The sequence below is a fragment of the Eucalyptus grandis genome, chromosome 11, assembly GCF_016545825.1.
Source record: "Eucalyptus grandis isolate ANBG69807.140 chromosome 11, ASM1654582v1, whole genome shotgun sequence".
NCBI classification, from domain to species: Eukaryota; Viridiplantae; Streptophyta; class Magnoliopsida; order Myrtales; family Myrtaceae; genus Eucalyptus; species Eucalyptus grandis.
The window spans coordinates 41,944,343-41,967,908 of NC_052622.1; the positions used below are offsets into that span (position 1 = coordinate 41,944,343).

The following is a 23,566-nucleotide window of genomic DNA, read 5'->3' on the forward strand; positions in this document are numbered from 1 at the left end:
GCAGTTACGCTTGCATAGGATGCGGCCTCGATCCATTTTGAGAAGTAATCGATTGCGACCAAAATGAACCGGTGCCCGTTTGATGCCTTCGGATTGATTGGGCCAATTACATCGATGCCCCACATTGAAAATGGCCACGGCTCAGATAACTATGCAATTCAGTTGGAGGGACATTTATCTTGTCCCCGTGAATCTGACAACGATGACAGCTTCGCACATGCCGGGCACAATCGCCCTCTAAGGGGAGCCAATAATAACCCAATCTCATTATTTTCTTGGCCAACATACGTCCATTCATGTGAGGGCCACATACTCCCTCATGTATTTCTTGCATTATTTGTGTGGCTTCATTTGCATCCACACACCTTAACGAGGCTCGAGTCATATGATCTTTTGTACAAATTTTCACCGCTGACGAAGAACCTCGAAGCCATTTTCATTAGGTATTTTCGATCCGAGGGAGTGCTTTCTTTAGGGAATTCCTGCTTCTGGACGTATTTCATGATATCATAATACCAGGGTTTCCCATCGGGTTCTTCAATTATAGTCATGCAATGAGCTTGTCTTGCCAGGACTTCAATCTTCAAAGGCTCCACTTCTAACCCTTCTGTTACTTGTAACATAGATGATAACGTTGCCAGCGCATCAGCGAACTGATTATGAATTCTAGGTAGGTATTCAAATGAGACGTCTTGGAATTCTCCCACCAATTCTTCCAAGTATTCGTGATAAGGTACAAGTTTGGCGTCTCTTGTCTTCCACTCGCCCACAGTCTGGAGAATAATTTATGTGGAGTCACCGAACATTTTTAGTTTTGTTATTTCCATTCCAATAGCCGCTTGCAGGCCGAGGATGCATGCTTCATATTCGGCTATATTGTTGGTGCATGGAAATATCAATTTTGCAGCCATAGGATAATGCTGGCCATTTGGGGATATCAAGACCGCCTCGGTGCCGGAACCTGACAAATTTACAGCTCCGTCGAAGAACATAGTCCATGTGTCCTCTTCTACTGTTGAAATTCGATCATCTGGGGAATTATCCTCGCGTACTTCTTTAGGGCAATCTGCTAACATATCAGCAATCACCCGACCTTTAACTGATTTTTGCGACATCACTTGGATGTCAAATTCTGAGATCAGGATTTGCCATTTGGCCAATTTTCCCACCAAGGCCGGGCGACCAAGCAAATACTTGATTGGATCACTCTCAGTTACAAGGAATGTTTGGTAATGCAAGGTATACTGCCGGAGTTTGTGCAACACCCATACCAACGCAGCACATGTTTTTTCTGATTTGGAGTAGTTTTGCTCTGACGTGGTGAACTTTTTACTCAAATAGTAAATGGCTCGCTCCTTCCCATCATGGGGGCCCTTCTGTGCCAACATTGCACCTAGGGATTCACTGTTGATGGTAAGGTAGAGAGTCAAAGGGTGTCCTGGAGTCGGAGGTACTAAAACCGGGGGTTTCATCAGGTACTGCTTTAGATTTTCGAATGCCAGCCGGCAGTCGTCATCCCATTTGATTTGTGCATCCTTCCTAAGAAGCTTAAAGAAAGGTTTTGCAGTTTCTGAAAGTTGGGAAATGAATCGTGCAATGTAATTTAATCTTCCCAGGAGGCTCCGGACTTCTTTTACAGTCGAGGGAGGAGGCATCTCAAATATCGCCTTAGTTTTTGACGGGTCTACTTCTATCCCTTCACAGCTCACAATGAACCCAAGTAATTTGCCAGAAGTTGCCCCGAACACACATTTTGCCGGGTTCAAGCGCAACTTGAACTAACGAAGCCGATCGAATAATTTCTCTAGGGTCTTCACATGGTCTTCTCCATGTCTGGTTTTGGCGATCATGTCATCGACATATACTTCAATTTCTTTGTGCATCATGTCATGGAAAAGGGTGACCATGGCACGTTGGTAAGTTGCTCCTGCATTTTTCAGGCCAAAAGGCATGACCTTGTAGTGGAAGGTTCCCCATGGAGTGATGAATGCCGTTTTTTCTTTGTCTTCTTCTTTCATCCTTATTTGGTTGTATCCTGAGAATCCATCCATGAAAGAAAAAAGTTTGAATCCAGCAGTACTATCCACAAGAACGTCTATGTGGGGTAGCGGGAAATCATCCTTTGGGCTTGCTTTGTTCAAGTCGCGGTAGTCAACACAAACCCGAATTCGACCATCCTTCTTCTTTACTGGTACAACGTTTGCTACCCAACTGGGGTATCGTGAGACTTCGAGGAGCTTCATTACCTCTTCTTCAATCTTTTTTGACAATTCCGGCTTGGTTCTTCTTAGTCGCTGCTTCTTGGGGGCTACATCAGGGTTGGTTGGCAAGCTATGCTCCACGATCATTGGATCAAGGCCTGGCATATCGGCATATGTCCATGCGAATACGTCTTGATACCTCTTTAGAGGGCAATTAAGCTTGCAGCTTCTTCTTTAGGAAGGTTCGCGCGATCTTTATCTCCTTGGACCTTCAGCTGCCTAAATTGACAATGATGGTGTCTTCAGTAGTAGGGGGCCTTGCTTCTTCGTGGCGCTCCCAATTTCATTGAATTTCGTTGGAATCATCAAAATCATCATCCGAGTCTTCAGAATTGCTATCATGGCTACTTACGGTGTTGGTTTGGACCGTTCCCATACCCTCACCTGCTACTAGATTATTCCTGCGTCATAGAGTAGATAAATAAGGTTAGTAGCATGCATGCTTCTTTCTTTTGAAAAGGTGATAAATTGCTCTTGAAGATTTAGGACAAGGAAACATGAGGAGACCCGGGCCTCAGATTTCTTTTTTCATTTGACGGCTGGCTATCATCAACGGGCTGGTTTGGTGTGTCTCCTCATGCCCTCAAAATGTTTTCAACTTTATTTATTAGTAGACGGATTTACAAGGTGATTTCAAAAAATAGTTCCTTGAGTGGAACTGATGTTGAAAACAAAACAAGCCAGACTTTAAAAAATATGTACAGGCTCCCACGTAGGGGAGTATGCAAGGGAATTAAAAAGGGTTCTACTCGAGCGGGCCTGCACCCATTTCCCCTGACGGTCCTTCGTTGATAGCGCCCACGAAGAAGTCTTCATACCAGTCTCCAGTCACGCCTCCTTGTGCTCCCAGCTTTGTGAATTTCAGGTCGTCCATGCCTCCCCATCCATCAGGGACGATCCTCTGACGATTGTCATAGAAACCTTTGGGAATTGAATAGTTGACATAATAGTCGAATTTGCCACTTGGTTGGCCCAAAGTGTCCATGATTGCCTTTCCTCTATGCACTTCCTTAGCATGCTCAGGGAGCAAGGTATGGGTGCTAGGTACCACGAGGAAGTCATCTTTACCATAACATAGCCACGAGGAACGGAACATGAACACCCCAGCATCCAAAAGATCCTGAATCTTGTCTCTCAAGATGATACAGTCATCTAACGAGTGTCCTACTTCGCCCGAATGATAGTCACAGTACTTGGATGGATTATAATCAAGGAAGTACTCGGGAGTAGGACGCCTCAGTTCCCTAGAGATTATTCCTTGCTCTAGGAGGATGGGGAAAATAATGACCATCGATTTAGGAAGAAGCGAATATGACTGCGTGCTTCTTGAGGACTGTGGTAGCCGAGCTCCTTGCCAGATTGTGTCAATAGGGTCTTCTTCACTTACTTTGGCTACCAACTCCTCATTGTGACGAGAGCGAAATGTACGAGCAGCTTGAACAAAATTTTCTGTCAAGTGGTATATGCTATCGCGTAGTTCATCGACTTGACGTTGAAGTTGGGTGAATGAGAAGTTATCGCCTGTTTCTTCTAGCTGCTCCTTCTTAATGGCACCTACGAAAAGGTCCCCAAACATGGTGGTCACGTCACCTGGCCCTTCTTTCTTTGTAAGTACGGGTTGGGTTATGCTCTTCTGGTCCATGCCCAAGTAAATGGGAAACTTCAAGCTTTCATGGTTGAATTGTTTTGGAATGCCGATCATTTCTTCTTCCTCATGCATCATCTTCGCAGGGCCTGGGAAGGTTTCCTCAAGGCGTGGGTATACAAGGCCGGTCTTCTTTTTTGCCTTTCCTTCCCGGTATTGCTCCTGATATCCTAAACCAATGGTGTGAGGTCTCCTCAAGGCTTTGATAGGCTCGCGGATGCCTTGGTTTCCCTTGCCAAGCCCTTGACCCAGGATAAAACCGTATCCAGTCATGATTTTCCCTACCATGATTGCAGTGCTTGATATTTCGGGGACAAGGGGTGGAGTCCCTCAAGTTTCGTGTATAGTAGACACAAGCTCAAATGATTGATAACTGGATTCATTTTTGTCACTAGGTTCAACATAAGGGATGGCCGTCTCATGGTAGATGCGGTGATCTTCTTCTCCGCGGATCGTGATCAGTTTTCCTCCAATCACGAACTTTACATTTTGGTGGAGGCTTGAAGGTACTGCTCCAGCGACGTGGATCCATGGGCGGCCTAAGAGGAAATTGAACGCAGTGGGGATATCCATCACCTGGAACAAGATTTTGAATATGGTTGGGCCTATTTGAACGTCAAGCTCGATCTCTCCCACCGTTTCCTTTTTTGTTCCATCGAATGCTCGAACAGAAGTCTTGGGTGTCTGGATTCGTGATGTCTCTATTTTAAGACGACAGAGTGTTGCTAGTGGACATATGTTAAGAGCAGATCCATTGTCAATCAGTACTCGAGCAACGTGAGATGCGTTGCACTTGACTGATATGTAGAGGCCTTTGGTGTGTCCTCTACCCTCCTCGGGGATTTCTTCATCAGAAAATGCCATTTGATCTTTTAAAAGGATGATACTGACAAACTCCTTGAGTTTGTCATGTTCAATCGTCTCAGGGACATGTACTTCGCTTAGTACCTTCATGAGGGATTTCTGGTGCTTGACAGATGTCTGAAGTAATTCCAGCAAAGAGATCTGTGCTAGTGATTTCCGTAATTGTTCCACCACATTGTACTCGCTGGCTTTAACTACGGCCAAAAACTCCTTGGCTTCTTCGTCAGTGACGGGCTTGGCGGGCTGTGTATTGGCTTGAGCATAGGTTCGCCCAGATCTCGTGACTAAGCCAACATCAAGGTTGTAAGACCATGGTACTGCATTGTTGCCTTCGTATTTGTAGGGCTGGGGGATCTCAATGACTATAGCTGTTTCTGATGTCGATGCTTGAACTATGGCTCCTTTCCCTTTAAAGACGCCCTCAAGTGGGGTGGAATCCTTCTTCTCTCTCTTTTCGTTTAGTGTGGCAAATTCTTCATCCCAATTGATGACGACTTGCGATATAGTAGAGACCGTGCCGGTGTGGCCAGCGTACACAATTATTCCTGCCTCTATCATTCTTGATACCCTTTCTTTCATTGTTGCTAAGGGTGGTATTTCATCGCTCGAATAATACCTGGTTTCTACTAGCCCTCGATAGATGTCAACAATATGTGCATTGACATTTCTGATTTGGCTGGCTTCAGAACTGAATATCGCGTTTACTTTGTCAGTGTGATCGGGGAGCGGATTGCTTTGGACATTTGGCTTTGTAGTTTGGAATGAGAAAGCCTTAGTATCCAGCAAGTTCTGGATCCGATGCTTAAGGATGAAACACTCGTCAGTTGAGTGGCCTACTTCTCCCATGTGATAGTCACATTTTTTGGACGGGTCATAACTGGAGAAGCTTTCAGCGTTGGGTCGTTTTGGCTCAATTGAGAGGAGGTTCTTGTTCCGGAGGATTGCCAAAACCTGTGATAGAGATCCAGGAAGTGGAGTGAATTGTCTTCTGTTGTTGTAGCGCTGGGGTGGTTGACGACTAGTGGTCTGTTGTTGGCCTGTGCTTGTCTGAACGGTCGGGAGGTGACCGGTATTTGCAGTGTAGGTTGCATTGACATCTACCGGGGTTCTTTGTCTTTTTCAGGCGAGCCTTCTCTGGCGACAGCGCAGTTCAAAGTGAACCAGCCATCCCTTAACCCTATCTCAATCTGCTCTCCTACTGGAATGAGTTGATTGAATGATTCGGCGATCGTAGTCACCATTCGGTTGCGGTATTCATAGGGGAGGGTTTTGATGAACATTTTTCTTAGTTCAAAATCAGTTGGTTCGGGACTGATCTGGGCGGCTAGATTCCTCCATCTGATAGCATATTCTTTGAAAGATTCATGCTTTTTCTTTTCTGTGCGCTCGAGATCTTCACGAGAAGGGGTAATATCCATTATGAACTTGTACGCTTTGAGAAATGCTTCACTTGCTTCACTCCATGCTTCGAGGAGGTTTATATTTTTGTGATGTACCACCTCGGGCGGGACCTACTAGACTTGACTGGAACAACGGATCATTAAAGGTACATTATTAATGTACTAGGTCATTCGAACCAAATACATCTGCAAGTGAGCTCTTGGGCAGGTCGTGCCATCGTATTTCTCGAACTCAGGCATTTTGAATTTTTCCGGCATTTTGACCTTAGAGTAGATGGAGAGGTCTGTTGGAGTAGGATCTTGAGGCCCCGCAATTGTTTTAGCCTCTCTTCAAGTTTCTCAAGGCGTTTGTCATGTTCAGCCTTAGACAAACCGTTGGGCTTTGCTTTCTCGACTATGATTTGGTGCGCATCATCCTCCAATTCGGGCATGTTATCATCGATATCTCTTCCTTGATCACCTCGGGTAGACGATTGCGGTAACAATACTTCATTGAGGCCGGGGCGGGAGCCAATTTGCCTTGGATGGAATCTATCTTGCTTTGAGAGTTGTTGAAGCACATTGAAGACTTGCTTCATTTCACTTTCCATAATCTCGACACGGCTTGGTACATTTTCTTCAGCCATTCTAGCTTTTGGATTTGGCAAATACGACTATGATGTGATTACCTGTCAGCACAGAAAATGGAGAAAACGTAAACGAGGGAAACACATGGAAAACTGGCTCATGGCAAGGGTCGAGTCTTTCTTATTTATTTACAAGAGATTTATACAATGCTAAAAGGGCTTTTTACACAAGTCAGAACGACCCTAGATATTCACATTAGAAATATTCACATCAAAAGTCCCGCTGCCCATTTTTATATGCGATGGGAAGTTCCAGTCTTGTGAAGCTGCTTGTTCCTTCGTACTAGCTTTGATATGTGCCTCCTGCTTGTCTCTAAACTTTTTTCAAGAGATTCAATTTGTCTTTGAGGAGTTGGTTTATCAGCTACATCGGGGATTACTGGTTGCAACTCTTCGGGAATTATATGGTTGAGGATGTAGAATGTAGACGCATGATGAGCTTTTTCTTGCCCCTTCAACCTTCCGGGTATGATGATCTTCTTGGTGTGACATTTACTCCATGCATTCTGAATTATGCGGATCTCCTCCAAGTAGTCATAGCTCGCATGGGTGAAAAGAATTCGGAACAATCCTGATTTGAGCGGTGGTGGGATTTCTTGAGGGACCACATGATCGACGAGCCACCCTATATGGATAATATGAGGTAGCTCCGGAGAGGCCCAGCAAACGGATGGGGTCGTAGTAATTAAGCGCAAAGCGCGCCTCTCCTGCAATGAACCATTTAGTTCGCCATAGGAATGTTTCGGGGACCGGGTTTTTTAGCAAGTTAATCCATCGAGAATATTCCTCATTGGGAGAATATTTTTCCAAGGTTTGAAACTTTTGTAGTGGGTGTTTGAATTCCTTGATTTCAAATATTTGCATGAGGTGCCCAAATCCTTTGATATGGGAAAAGAACCACATTTGTAAAATTTCTGGGCGGCTCTCATGATTTTTCTTTGTTTTCCTTAAAACGATTAAGGGATAAAAATGTTTCGGCTAAAACCATGTTCACATATCCTGCTCCAAAATGACTTGATTTATCACCCATGTGATTGAAGGATTTATAGCATTCTTTCGATAGGGAAAATAATAAATCCAAAGAACACTAAGAGGAAGATCTTGGTTTTTGGGTCATTGATTGTTTTTCAAAGCATTCAATTAAAGATGATAGCGGAAAGTATTATTGTTGGCTTGAACAATTTCTTTTACCGAATGATTTTTTAAAACCGTGATAGACTAACCACAGGGTCAATGCCGATCGGTGGCTTGGCAAGCTCCTCCCGGGGGCATTCCTATGGCGAGACTATATTCTTCCAAAGTCGGAGTCGGTTCAAATTTGCCGAATATAAAGGTGGATGTTTCAGGCACCAGAAATGTGGTAATGCTTGCATGACCCCAGAGTGGATGTTGATTTGGAGTAATGGGAGGAGATGGCCGATCCTTGCTTTGACACGTTCTTGGCCAAGTTGATCTAATTGATCCCACCATCTGAGGAGCTCTTTCTTGGGGGTAAGAATAAACTGGATATCGATCTTTCCCATCACATATAAGAAAGGGAGTTACACAACCCGACCCTATTTTGCCATGAGCCAATAAAAAGACTAAGTAAAAAAAACTTTGCTTTTAAAGAAAAATGGCAAGCACAAAGACATGCGCATGGGACGTGTGGCTCGATTTCTAACTGAGAAGGCTTGGTGAGATTAAAAGGATATCCGCCCGTCGCAGTCTCTCGTTAGCAGCATACCCTCCTAACCTCGGCTAAGAAATTCGGAGAAAAGAAAGGCAACCTCATGACGCAGTCTCGCGTCCGAAGCCGTATCTTTCTTAACACCATCCTAAAACCTATGGCGGCCCGGAGTCCGGTGGCCGGGTTGTGTGTGCCATGTAGTGTTTAAAACATTTAAAGATGCACAACAGTTTATAATCACAAAACATTTTATTTTAACAGAATAAAAAAATTAAGCTATTATCCTGCATGAAAAAAAAAACCCAAGTTAGCAAAGCATTTAAACAAAGATAAAATGGCCTAAGTCCTCAAAGTCCCCAGCGGAGTCGCCAAGCTGTCGCGACCTCTTTTTTTTCGGCGCCCGCAATCGGGTACGAGCGCCTAATGAGGCTAATGGCTCGGCTGAATTTATTAAGCCCGGACTCTCCCAAGTCCACCAATTCACGACTTAATAGTCCAAGTTTTTAACCCGTAAGTCAATTTTAAAACGGAGTCGCCACTAATCGGTTTGGGGTGGGTTGATTAGAAACCCAAGCGAAATATCGGGAGAAATACTCACTCTGCGTAACCGAGAGAAATTAGGATCGGGGACTTGATTACACTAGTTAATCACTAATGCCCTTTCGGTACCTAATCTTATTTAAACCCTAAGGCTTTTTGGATTTTTAAGGGATTTTCCATGCATTTTTTTGGAGGAAAAACATTTTTAGTCTTTTTCTAATTTTTTTGGACATAAAAAGCATTTTTTGGATTTTTGGATCTTTTTCTGAAAATATAAATCATTTTTTGGCTTTTTTTTTTCTTTTTTGGCTTTTTTGGGAAAATATGGACATTTTTGATTTTTTTTTTTTTTTTTTTTTTCGGAAAATAAATTATTTTTCTATTTATTATTATTATTTTTTAAAAATATTATTTTATATTATAATAATATTTTAAAAAACGAACCGGGTCGGATCCCCGGTTGGGTCCGACCCGCTTCGTCTGCCCGAGACACAGACGGGCCCGCAACACGGGCCCGACTCAGGTTTTTTTTCTCCTCCCATTTAAAAAATAAGCCCAAACCACTCTTGGCCCGTTTTAAAAAAACTCCTGTTCAAAAGCTACCCGGCCCACGCGCACAACCCGGCCCGGGGAAACCCTACCCGGAAACAGGGAAACCGGGTCGCGACAGACCCGCGAATTGACCCGGTTCCCGGCCTCCTCTATCCGTTGCTCTCTCGCGGTGCTGATGAGAGGGACTGTGGCGTCACCAGGCGGACGGCGGCGACGGCGGAGACGACGGGCTTGACGGCGACGACGGTGGAGATGACGGTGACGACGGTGGAGACGACGACGACAATCCACTTATGAGGACAGCGAGGACAAGCGACAACGGGTCTGTGATGGGGATTTCAGTGGCGGCACGGTTCGAAAGGGGGAGACGCGACGGCGACGACACGACCGGTGGTGCGGCTACGGTTACCTGTCTGTAACGAGGTGCAGGTGACGACGGCGGGGTAGCGACAACAGCTCCTCAGCTCCGGATCTGGTGCGGCTTGGGCGAATCGGTCACGGCAACGGCGTTGGAACGGTGGCGGAGCAGCAGCAGCGTCGGCGAAGGCGAGGCTTCGGCTCCCCAGATCTGGTCCTCCGGAACCTCCTCTCTCCGCTCTGACCTCGTTCAACCCCTCACACTCGATCTGCCCCTTTACTCTGTTTCCCTCTCGCTAAGCCTCCACCCACTCGGATCTCTCCCCCTCGGGCTCGCTTTGCGCCCGGCCTCCCCCGAAGTCTCTCGGAGGGAGGTCGTTCGAGCTTCGCGACCCGATCTCTCGCGTGCTTGCTCTTTAATCCTCCCCTGAAGTCTCTCAAGGGAAGATCTCCGAGTTCGCCGTGCCCTTCGACGGAGGTGGTGCCCCGCTATTTATAGGCGAGGGGGCGGCCGATCGACGGGGATTCGACCGCCGGTCTTCGCACGCCGAACGGACACCCGCGGCCGAACCGGCGTCCCATCCTCGCTCTTCCAACAAAGCGTGCTCGGCATTGAAGGCGGCCATTAATGGCGCCTGAGATCTGTCATCTCCGGCCGACGTCGGCCTACCCTCCTCGGTCGTAGGTTGCCTTCGAGCGCGTGAGTTGCAGAGGCGTTGGAAGAAGAAGGGAGAAGAAGAAGAAGGAAGAAGAAGAGGAGAAGGGGGCCGGGCTTGGAGGAGAAGGAGGCTGGGCTTGGGCCCGCGAAAGGGAGAGAAAAAGGAGGGGGCTGGGCCTAGCTGCCATTTTTTGTTTTCTTTTGTTTTTATTGATTTTTTTTGTTGTTTTTGTTATTTATTATTTATTATCTAGAAAAAGGAAAATATAAAAGAAATTAAGGCCTAATTAATAACCTAATCAAAATTTTAGGTGTCAACACTTATGCTATTCACTTACGGACTTCAAGTTCTCTTTATAATATGTAATGCATGATGGTGGAGTGAATTTTACTCATGTTGCCGACATGAAACACAGGAGAAATGTTTACTTATTTTGCTAAATGAAAGAGGAGATTTAGTGCGCTGCATTTGGCTTCTTACTTTATCTCACTGTTTGGTATAGACCTATGCGTTTTGCTAAATGAAAGAGGAGATTTAGTGCAATGCATTTGGCTTCTTACTTTATCTCACTGTTTGGTATAGACCTATGCGATCTCCTGATGATGATTTTTTTTTTTTTTGGATTTTAACTTTCTCTGCATTTAATCCAATAGCAGGATGTGGCGGTGAAGGTATTCTCGATGCAAGAATATTAAGAAGAATTGATAAACTCCTTTAGACAAGAGGTTTGTTTTCTTTTTTGTTTTACTATGTCTCATGAGTTCTCTTTGTTTCTAATATTATTCAGCCAGGACATGCTGAGGGTCGCTTAGACTTTTTAATTTGAATAAGGCATCTCTCGTAGGACATGATATGCAGGCTCTGTCTTGCTCTAAGCCTCTTGGCCTGTCCTTGACTTGTTAATTGAAATCATGAAAACATTGTTATGATAGTGTTTAGTGATTGCTAGATGCGAGGTGGCTGGTTGAATTTTGATAAGGGCCTTCCTTGACGGGTTGTAATTGCGGTTGATAATCTAGATTCGGAGGCTGAGGCGGTGAGGGATAATGGGTTGGCCTTTTAGTTGATAATGAGCCCAAAAAGTGATCTATATTATCCCCGGATGAGACGAGTCAACATCGAGGTGCCAAATGACTCCATCTATGGTGTCACTTGCCCCTACATCTTCTGATTGTTCTTTTTTTTTCATTTTCCTTTTCCTGATAAGAACTGCATAGTCAGATGGTTTAGGAAGACCATTCTGAAAACCAGTGTGATAAAGAGATGAAGTAAATTGACCAATATGTTCGAACTGCATGCATTTATCTCTATCTCTCTGCACTTGTATGACGAGCCCGTATTTTATTATTTTATAAAATTCTGAAGCCTTTTAATGAATAGAATTTTTTGTGCTTATTCTATAGGAACTGAGATTTTTTCCCCAAAGCACGGATATAGTTTATTGGTGTCAGCTCTATTAGTGATGACATTGGCAATTTTAATTCAAGTGTTGTTCCACTAATACAGCAATGCAACATTTCCAGTACATGTGGTGATAGCAGGTTTTGATCTCTCTCTTTTCTTTTCTTTTTTGCCAAATGATTATGGATATTTTTCCTTATATTTTCCATGCCTCGATCCATTGCATTATGATTAATTGTGTTGTGTTGGATAGATGTAATAGCATGTGGGTCTACGAAAGGATTATACCTTCTCGTTTCACTCAAAATGAGGAACTTTCTCATAGGACTTTGCGATTGTTATATGTCCATGCTCTCCCCCTCAGCATGCGTAGTACCATGCAGATTCTGAGAACCTCTTTTGATGTTGCCACAAATTTTCTCACTTCTCATAAAGTACGTTCATGTAGAATTTTATGAAACCTCATTAGCTAGTTGTGGAACTAATCTTAAACCTGCAGGGAACTTTAGAGTGTGGTAATTTTTTTTTAACCAAAAAGTAGTGAAATCCAAAAGTTTGACAGATGTTGTGATGCTAACAATGTAGGATTTTTGCACTTGTCTATCAACCAATTGTTAAGTTTTTAATTTGGGTTCTGGGCAATTTTTTTGGTATAGTAGCCTAGTGGGAGACAATCATTTGTATCCTTATCAACTTATGAGGCAGAGTATAAAATAGTAATGATAGTGACTCGCAAAGTCTGAGAGATTTAGGCCCAAGTTGTTGGTTACTTCATACACTCCTTTGATTGGCTTTATGTCTCATGGAAATTGCCTGCTTTCATATTCAAGGAAAACATGTCGAGTTTGACTACCATTTTAGTAGCCTAGTGGGAGACAATCATTTGTATCCTTATCAACTTCTGCCGCCGCTTCCTCCACAAAAAGAATCTCCTGTCCTTGAGGTTTCTCCTTTTTCAAGTGAAAAATCATACACTTCTTCAGATAGCGAGTTTCCATTTGGAAAATGGGTCCATGTTGGCTGTCAGGTATGTATATCAAGTGTCTGAATTACTCTTTCTACACATGGTTTTTAAATTGCTCGTTCCTTTTGAGTTGATAACTGCTGAAATTTTTATGGCTATAGCTGAGCACATTAATGTCTGTCATGTTTACCACTTATTGGTTCGAGCTGTCGAGCTGAAGCAAGTTGTTACTGAACATTTTATCTGTATGTTTTACCTTTAACCAATCATTTTCAGATGTAATTGGAATTGTATGAATGGTGCATGATCTTCAAATACATAAAAGTAAGGCGTATTGGATGGACATTCATATAGCACGTAGAACTGTTGCACTTTCAATGTGACTTGAAAAGAACAAGCTTTTATAGAGTACATACATGGAGTATGATTCTATTCATATTCATTGGAGTGCCTGTGATTAACTAATTGCATGCATTATCTGGAGGATCTTGGACAAGAATTGTTATCTGCAAAATTTCATGTAAGTCTATGTCTCATTGTTGGTCTGATGAAAGAGATAAAGTAGAATTTTAGATTGCATAAATGGTGCTCAACCGAAAGTCTCTTGTCAATCTTATGATGTCATTGTCTTTCCTAGGTTTCTTACTCTTAGGGCCTTTTTCCCTTTGTAAATTGCTCAAAGTTCTATCTTCATGGCAAGTCTTAACTTTTACGGCTTCACATTGACGGGGAAGCGGTGGATGAGAAGCCCCTAAGTGCCTTAAAAGATGGAGAATCTAGCCCTTTTAAGGAAAATAAGTTTGGTTAGTACCAGTGGAACTAATGATGGTATAGAAGGTTATTTATATAGTCCAAAGGTCTTGCACCCTTCTTCATCCATTGAGGATCATTATAAGGTACCTTCTGTTGAGTTTGTTTGACCTTATTCATGTGGATATGATTTCTTTAATGAATATTTTCCTGTAATGCCTGGACTCACCTGTACACTTAGCTATTGACAAGTCATCTCCTTCTGACATAGAAGAAGGTAGTGATGGTATCTGGAGTATCGTGGGTGGAAAGGTAAGTCGTATCTTCCTTTTAATCCTATCACCACTACATTTTTTTTTTTTGTTGACAAAATCTAATTGAGTGTCACCTTCAGTGTTAAGCATTGTCGTTGAACTGCCTTGACGAACTTGAATCTTTTTTCTGTGACGTCAGGAAGCGATATTTCTATGTTAATAGCTTCTGACTTTTTTTGTTGTTTTTCTTTCAATAGAAAAAAGTTGGCTCTAAAGCTTGCCTCTTTGGAAAAAGTATCAATTTCTGATATGGCTTAAGTAGTTGCAATTTTAGCTTTTCCAATTGTTTCCCGTTGTGCTTCCAAAGCAAGATTGCGAATTGGAGATTTCTTGTAATTGTCTATCCAAAATGAATTTATATTAATGATTGACTGACTGGGTCATAGCTTTCCTTCCAAGTGTGTCTGGGAAATGAGATGGGCGGAGAAAGCTTACTCAATGGTGTTTTACATTCAGCGTGGTTGTATGAGTCTGTTCTTCCTTCTTTGAAACCCAATAGGCTCCTTATATGTAATGTTCAATTTGCTCCTTAAAAGTCAGGTGCCACTCTAGCTACGGCCTTCTTCCAATATGCAGTGACAATTGGTTTACTGAATTGCAGGCATCGTGTCGGAGGAACTTTGCGTTGGATGTTGTCTTGCTAGATGCCTTTGGCCAGATTGTGAACAAGGAAATGGAGGTTTGCTTCTTCTTGCTTCTTACTGTGGCTGTCTCTCTCTCTCTCGCTCTCTCACCAACCCCACCTAAAAACAACTATCATAAGAGAAAAAAGGAAAAAGGAAAAAATCATAGATAAGGTGCTGTTAATAATTGACTTTTTTGTGCTTTTTTTGGTAGGTTGTTGCTTCACTTTTGTATGCTAACAGTAGGTCACTGGTGGAGAAACCAGTGATGATGAAGCCCCGCTGTTGACAAGCTATGATGGAATCGAATTCGATTCCTATGAGAAACCTAGCAAATTATTGCATGGCCGCGCTTCTTTAAAGCTCAAGATATCTCAGGTAGATGTTGGTTGGGTGATTTGTATTATGCTAATGATAGCTTGTCATCTGAATTAAAGATTGCATTAGTGGCCTGCAGTTGTTTCCAAATATTTGAGTAGGACTGTATACACGAAAAGTAGATGGCATGGGGTAATTGCTAGTAGCATCTCATTAATATGTTAAGCAGTAATAGCATGCTCTGGAGATTGCCTAATCCAAGTAAATAGAAAAAAAAATTATCACTAGCTGGGCAGAGTAATCATGTGCGTAGGTTGTAGATTAAATTTTTCTTTGGTTGAATATTTTCTTAAACATTGTTTGCTATAATGGTTAGATCACCTCTTCAAGAAAAACTTACAGTAGAACCGCAAGAACTTGGACCAATTTTTCCTCTTTCATATAAATACGTTTGGGCATACATAAGGTGTTCATACTTAATACAGTTGATCAACTTGAATCAATTCCAAAACATTTTTTGAATTCAATTCCTAGTAAAAAAGAATATAATAATACCTGCCTAAGAGTAGCTGTAATGATCTATTATTGATTCAAACTTTTATATGTGACATTTCTGCTTGTATGTGTGTTCTCCTCTGCATTAGCATGAACTACATTCACTAAATTATCGGTGTGGCAAGTTTAGTGCCTTATTGGTTTTCTAGTTTGCCACCACCAGGATAATAGTCTTTGATTTGCCATTGCCTCATTTTATGATTTTATATATATATATATTGAAGACAATTGCCTCATTTAATGATGTTTTTTTATTGAAGACAATCATACAGCTTACATGGAAAGAAAATTTTCTCGTCCCAGAAACTTAGGCTCTTTTTTTTTTCCTTTGGAGTTAGCTGATTAAAGACCCTTACATAAACAGACTGAAAAGTTAGCGGCTTTCTTGTTCTTTCAGCAGTTTAATTTGAACATGGGACATGTTTTCTTGTGAATTACTAAATCCCATTGCTTTTTGTTTGGAGCTTTTTCTGCCATCAAATTTTACCTTTTCGGAAGAACTGATTAGACCTTGGTCCTCATTGATGCAGTAATAAACCAAAGCCTGCATATCTTTCAAAGATTTTGATTGCACTTTTAAGCTATGGTGGGGTCCCTAATGAATTTCTTTTGGACATGGTGGAGAATGCTCTGGGAGATGCAAATAGTGTCTTCTCTAGTAAACAAGCAGCTCTAACTGATTAGTATCTTCATTACGATCCATTAGAGTATTCTGTTTTATAGGTCTTTTGTCTTATAAGGCAACTGATTAAAAGATTTGCTATTGTTCATGTTTCCAAATAAATCATGTTTTATGGTTTAAGTAAAAGGTCAGTCTTCACAACTATTAGATATGCATAGTTTTTTTTTTTTTTAATTGTTAAAATAATCATCATCCTATCCTACTTTTCTAATGCCATTTGTAAGTGCTTTTGCTTATTCATTTAATCGGCTTGCCAATTAATAACTGTACCTATGCTTGTCTGGGGCTTAGATGTTTAATTTAGTTACATGCCTCCATATGTGGTCCTTGGATTTAGACATCAATGGTGTTATATTGCTTTGATGACATCCCACCTCTGGTTCTGTTCTTGTTAACCCATGTTTGAGTTTGACATTCACAACTTTGGGGAAAAGGTGTAATTACCTATTGGCCTTTGATGTTATAATGCTATTTCGGGTGTCTTTACTATTTAATAGTTTGCTTGAATCATCAATGCAGTGACAGTGGACAAATTTCAGGGAAGGTATTAATATACCGCAATCCTGGTTTGCACTTCGGAGATATTCATGTTTTGAACGCTGCATATGTGGAAGCTCTGGAAACAAAAGTTGGAAATTCAAAGTATGCTATATTTTTCCCTACTAGTGGACCGCGCTCCTTGGCCGATGAAATAGCTGGTGGGGATTTCAATGGGGATATGTATTGGGTTTCACGGAACCCTCAGGTTGGTGTTTATATGAGATTCGCTCATTCTTGTTAGATGTCTTGTATTACATTTGGTTGATGTCCTTTGCTAGCTAATGATGATACAACCTTGGACCCCCTTCCCTTTCCCCCACAACAGGAATTAGTCTTTTTGTTTTTCTTTTTGCAGTTTCAAAATCCTTTCATGATTTTCCTCTTTCTAGTGAGGTTTTGGTAGTTGGATGGTATTTTTCACCATCCTTTTTCTCATTAGACAATTTTTCTGCAGTTTCAATTATTCTGTTCCTGTAAATGTCTCATGCGATATAGCATTGGAATTCTGTGTGGCACCTCATGACTGCAGACTTTGAGATTTTCCTGCGGTTCAAAATTTCCCTTGCTTGAAAGTTGATGCATACTATTCTTCAAACTATACCCAGAATAGTTGTATGTCATTGTAACTGGGTTCCAACTTGGCTAAGCAGTTGTTGTATGGCCAATGGAAAAGGACTTAATATGGTCGATTACTTAAGTTATTTGAAGTTTAACGAAAAAAGTAATATGAAATTCATACATGTTATTTACTATTGTGACAGACCTTCTAGTTGAAGTAGAGACAATCGGCAGCATCCATCATGTAAACTTGGTAAGACTCGTGGGATTTTGCACTGAGAAATCTCAAAGGTTCCTTATCTATGAATACATGTCAAATGGGTCACTAGATAGATGGATCTTTCACAAATCCAGTGAATGTATTCTCGACCGGCAACAAAGGAAGAATATCATTCTCGATATAGCAAAAGGCCTTAATTATCTTCATGAAGAGTGCAGACAGAAGAAGCAGGCTATTAAGTAACCTGATAATGGAATTGACAAACTTACATAGAGAATAACGAAATTTCCAAATACCGCACACATTTTCATTCCCTGTAAGATTGGTACATCTATTCTCCGTGAGAAGCGCATAGTATTAACTACGTGTCTCTCCAATATTGACAAAACAACCATCAAAAAGCCCACCAGCAGAGTCAGGGTGGTCCCTATCTTTCTTCAAGCGTGTGTTCACTAATACAAAGAGACAGAGAAACTCCTAGAAAGGGGGAGCCTTGTGAACATGGTCAACTGGACTTCCTTTATACAACCATCGTCAAGCTAATAGAAAACGCCCCTGCAAGATTAGTTTAAGTCAAAATCTGATGAACCGTTAGACCCAATGTTCTGAGAAGTCCTAGCTAAACAATAGGATATATCCTACAATCAAGACCATATGCATCTCCTTAGAGGGCGATAAGTATCTCATCTCACAACGTCAGGCCCTTGATTTTGAATTAATGATCAAACTGATGCAAAAGCCAATTGCTCATTGGAAACTCAATTGGATCTCACGAGGCCCTCTAACAGGGAGCATGCCGGGAAAGCATTATTCCACTTCTTGTTAAAGGATTACTAACTCCCAGTCCTCAACACTACAGGAGAGTGTCGCCACAATAAGTGGAACTTCCATAGGAGTGCACACAGATCTGAAGGACCAGGGCTAGTCAGCAAAATCCTCATTGTCATTGTCATAGGCTTTCCTTTGAATAGCAGACAGTAGTAATGTACAACTAGAACCCTGTGGAGAAGTTAAGTGGAGTTGTGGAGATCTATATTGATCAAAGGAAATCGGAAAGTCCTACTACAATAAAGATCAATTGATATCCCAAGAACCAGACCAGTGAAAAACACTCCAAGGAAGCAGGGCACCATAAAGTCCAGAAGATGGGATCACACAATCAAATTAGGTAGCTTCTCCAATCACCTGATAAATCAAAAAAGGGCCTGCATCGCCATTGGCAGTTCAGAATGTATATAGCAAAGGCCATGACTAAGCTAAAACTAGTCATCAACATCTAACTAAACAAAGCGCCTCTAAAATAATTACCAAGAAAGCTACATAACCTGTTTTATTCTGAAAAATGAAGAGAAGGCTACGTAACCTCTTGAGCACCTGTATTTATCAACTCAAACATGACTGAAAAGGGGACTCAGACAAGAATTTCTTACAGAGAGAGAGAAGAAGAAGGAAGAAGAGGGGGAAGAGAGAAGGGGGGGCGAGAGAGACTCAAGTAGGTGGATACCACACGATCCAACAATCCTCACCTGTATTTGTAGACATGTCTTTCCAAATTCTCCATATAATAAAAGTCAAGCAAGAAAAATCATACCACCCGTACCCAACAAAACCTGCACAACAGAAACAGGCAAACCTAGTCGATGCCAAAGGATATTCAATTTAACTCTAGGTCCCAATGATATCAAGCCATCACACTTGCAACATTAGGGCTGGGAGATACTATAAGCCTAGTCCACGCACCATGACATCCTCTGTGATTTTCTTTTCAATGACTTCAGTATTTTTTACAACTCTACATTCATCAGGCATTATGAAAAACTAAATCAAATGTACACTTTTATGTGCATCATAAAACACTGATTAAGTAAATACTATGTCCACTTGAATTGACATGAAACTGGTACATAACCACGAAACCATAAGCGCTGGGCAGGTACTTATATTTGTTGGCCTATGTGAAGATGTTAATATACTCTCAAGCCAAAGAGAAGGGCTTTCTATTTGAGTATCTAATTGGAAAAAAATGTCCTTATTAGACAAATAAACCAGCAGATGTTCAGAAAAAAAGCACAAGTGGGCATTCTTGGTGTGCAATAGGTGCTGCTAATTTTAAGGCCTCTTGGAGCCTGAGCAACTGGCTTTCTATGTGAGTAATTGATTGATCATCGTCGCCACTGATTTTGCATAGAGACACCAGAAAGAAATGTTAGACGAAGAAAAATAGAATGAATACTACCGGTTGTCTTAATCAACGCGTTTTCATTTGTGCCATCAATCTTCAGTTTAAACATTCCACGACATCTGAAGTGATCATCACGTAAAGTAATCCTATTGTAATGTTAAACCCTCCCCGCATAGAAACCTTCCCAGAATCGATGATCCACCACCCTGACTACATCTCAAAGACAGAGCCAGAGAGAGAGAGAGCAAGGATCTTGTAACTGATGGTGTAACTTTTTAAGTATTCATAACAGCAAAGATGTAGCATATAGCCTAAAAGAGAAGACCGACAATCTTAAAGGCGATGATCGATCGATCGGAGCGAGTTAGAAAGAGCTTCTGCGGCGGGGGGAGAGAGACTACCTTCGGGGTCGATTCGATCGCCGGTCGCCGCCGCGCCAAGGAGCAATCGCCGAGAGCCAGAGCAAGCTAGCGAGGATGCAAGCGAGAGAGAGAGAGAGAGAGAGAGAGTCTTTGGGTCCGGACAAGAGGGTGATTTATATAAGAGGTTTGGGGTGCGCTGCAGAGATGACAATTGAGAAAAACAAGAGGAGAAAATTTGTTTGCTCTGCCGAGACGTTATCGTATTCCCTCTTCTGGGCTACGTATCCGAATACTTTTCTCGCACTTTACCAATCAATGTGAATCTTTTCTTTTGGTCGAATATGATTAGTAAATTAGATTAGATTAAATTAGGAGATTACGTATATAGTTCACCCTCAAAATCGAAGGAAAAAAAAAAAAAACCATATGGATTTTTGCTATTTTCATAGATTCATAGAGAATAACTTACGTAGCAATCATCAACAAAATAACAATTGACATTATTGTATTAGAGAATTTGGTTAGCCAATCTTAGAAAACGCATTAGAATCGAATGTTAGGAAACGTGGCGAAGAAAGTAACAAAGTTAATTTCTGCGTAGGAAAAAAAATCTATTCTTTTTCTTTTATTATAAAGAAATGGGCGGGGAGAGACGATTGCCGATGGCTCCTCTATCGATTGTGATGCATATTATATGGGTGTCATATTTATGCATGGCAAAGGTGAGGACACATTTTCAAACTTTAACTCGTACTTGATGTAGCAAACTGTATTTTGATTTATGGCCATTTTGATGTTTATATTGATCACTTGTTAAATATTTTTAGGGATATGTATACAACAAATCTTAAAACTTATTACGAAAATACAATTGAATCTTAAAATTTTTAAAAATTTCAATCAAGTTCTAAAACTTGTCAAACGGGTGCAATCGAACCCCTTCCATTAATATTATCAATTTGTCTAACGAAATAACGTAGCATTTTTATTACTTTTTTTAAATCTTATTTAAATAATAGATTTTAAAAAAAAAGCTAAAATAATTTCAAAAACAAATTTGGAAACAAAGAAAAGAAAAAGGGTAGGGACCATGCTAGGCCTGCGGCCACCGCCCATTGTTGGAGGGGGCCGACAACCTCGTTGGCCCTAGGTGGTGGAGGGGGCAGCCCTCTCCAGCCCGAGCGAGGCCACCGTTGGCCCCGAGCAAGGTCGGGCAAGGCCACCATTGGCGCAAGCAAGGTCGAGCGAGGCTAGCCCAAATCTAGACAACACCCTATGGGTCACCTAGATCTAAGTGATGCCGGCCCTTGTCTGGGGTTAACCGATAAGGCCTCACTTGGGGCTGGCGAGGCCTCACCGGTCATGGGGAGGATTGACATCGCCCAAATCTAGGCGACCCTCTTCGGCGTTGAGGCATCGCCTAGATCTGGGCGAACCTCACTTAGGCCTAAGTTGAGGCGTCGTCCAAATCTAGGTGAGCCTCATCGGCCCTTGACTAGGCTGGCGATGGCCTCACTGGGCCAACGAGGTCCCTCCCCCTTGCCGCCTAAGGCTGACAACCTTATTGGCCCCCTTGATGACGGGTGGCAGCGGCGTCATGCCCAACACAATCCCTGCCTTCATTTTTCTTTGTTTTCAATTTTGTTTTTAAATTTTTTTTTTTTTTTAAATTTTTTTACTATAAAATTCCACGTAAGATAAATAAATAAATTTAAAAATGCTACGTTAGCATATTCCGTTAGATAAATTGACGGTGTTAACGCAAGGACTTGATTGCATTAATTTGACAAGTTTTAAGATTTAATTGCACTTTTTGAAAGTTTTAGGGTTCCACTGTACTTTTGTGACAATTTTTAGGACTTGTAGTATACATATCATATATTTTTATTAAGGGGATCTTTGATATTTGATATGTGATTGGGTATATTACGATTGCAATATTTTCTTATTTAGTTGCTTAATAAGTGTTTTTGAGGCACTTTTTAAGTAAATCCTTTATAAATCTGGTCTTTATACCTTTTAAGACACTTTGTTGCTTCGGCTTGGATCTTCAGAAAGAAAAACCTAGTGGAAATTTCCAAGTATTATGCAAAGAAAGCAATCGACCAGTAAACTTTTCGGATTAGTACATCAATTTCTATCGACCAGTAAACTTTTCGGATTAGTACATCAATTTCTAAATCTTTCATAAAGGGAAAAGTTCAACGAGATCCTCCCATCAGGAATTTGTTGTTGTTGTTATAAAAAAATCACTTAAGTGCTCATATGACAAATTAAATAAGGTATAGATACTCTTTCTAACAAAAAAATTTCAAGATTCAACTAAACTAATGAAAGGTTTAAAGCTTGATTGCATTTTTTGTGTAAGATTTTGGACACAGTATTTTTCTTTTTGGTCATTGTATCGTACCGAGTACAAAAGGAAAGAAGAAGGATAGGCGGATATGTCACGCATATATGGGTACCCGAAGGGAAGGTTAGGATAAACATCACCGGTCAGACCGGTTGCTTTTGGCCTTTCTTCTTTTCTTTCTTACTTTTGTTGCGTTTGGGCAAAGACGTACCTGGTTTCTTGTCTGACGAGTTCCAACCCAAACCGCCATTTTTTAAATTAAAAAAAATTAAAGAAAGAGTTGCGAGTCTCTCCTAGCTGTTTGACATGGTAGGAATAGTAATATGGATTAGTAGTTGTTTATTGCGATAATAAAGGGGAAAGACACCATGTAATTATACCAATCACGCTTGACTCCATTCCTTTCACATTATTGAGAGGACTTCCTGTGCAATTTTCCTGTTTTGCTTTCGTCTTGACTCAAAGTTGTCGGTCTCTTATTTGCATTTTCTTTCCTGCCCTCTTCCTTTTCTCAATCTTCTCTCTGCTCAAAGTATCACCGCAGGCCATGGTCTCGCTTTACGGTCTCCTCCTTCTTTCTTCCATTTTCCTTCGTTTTTCTATCGCAATTCTCAAACTTCATTGACACTCAAGCTCAAGATTATGATTACCTAGCTGCCACGATTTCAACTCAGTGGGTGAATAACGTAATAGCTACTCACGTCACTCGACATGTAGATGGATCGATTGTGCAGAATTCTACTCCGAGGCAAAGGAGGTTCTGGCCCTGCCTACGCTTGCAGCTTCTACTGTAATGGTAATTGCAACACTTTGCCTGTTTGCTGTTTTCATCGTCACAGTTTATGGTAGTGGCGTAACTGTTGAATACACTATTCCACAAGCCGTGTGATCTGCCAATAGAAACAATCCGGTAAAGATCGAAGCAACAATGAAGCTCATGTCCGAAGGTGATTTGGTGTTGAAACATGCTGATGGTACGGTTGCTTGGTCCACAAATACTTCTGGAAAGTCCATTGTAGGCTTGAACATGACAGATTTGGGGAACCTCGTGTCGTTTGGTAAGGACAATGTGGCTGTTTGGCAGTCTTTTGATGAGCTAACCGACTTGCTTGTCCTCAGAAAAAGTTGAGGCAGGGGCAAATATTGATGCCGAGTGTTTCCAAGACAACTT

At 41.6% G+C, this 23,566-nt stretch overlaps 1 protein-coding gene and 1 long non-coding RNA gene across 7 annotated transcripts in view; both read right to left on the bottom strand.

Moving 5' to 3' along the window:
* The window catches only part of LOC108956159, a 34,879-nt gene extending 14,700 nt beyond the window's left edge, over positions 1–20,179 (bottom strand). For 5 of the 6 annotated variants that reach the window (XR_005547712.1, XR_005547714.1, XR_005547711.1 and 2 more), the window contains exon 1: positions 20,082–20,179. The gene's annotated coding sequence lies outside the window, so the exon portion shown is untranslated. Of the gene's footprint in view, positions 1–17,930; positions 18,054–20,081 lie in introns of those variants that run through there. The other variant, XR_005547715.1, reaches the window with a different exon arrangement.
* LOC120286294 lies at positions 18,363–20,051 on the bottom strand. The gene is made up of 2 exons (XR_005547716.1): positions 19,025–20,051; positions 18,363–18,703 (listed from the first exon to the last, which is right to left on the bottom strand). It is a non-coding gene; the product is annotated as an uncharacterized LOC120286294 (long non-coding RNA).
* Positions 20,180–23,566: the final 3,387 nt, after the last annotated feature.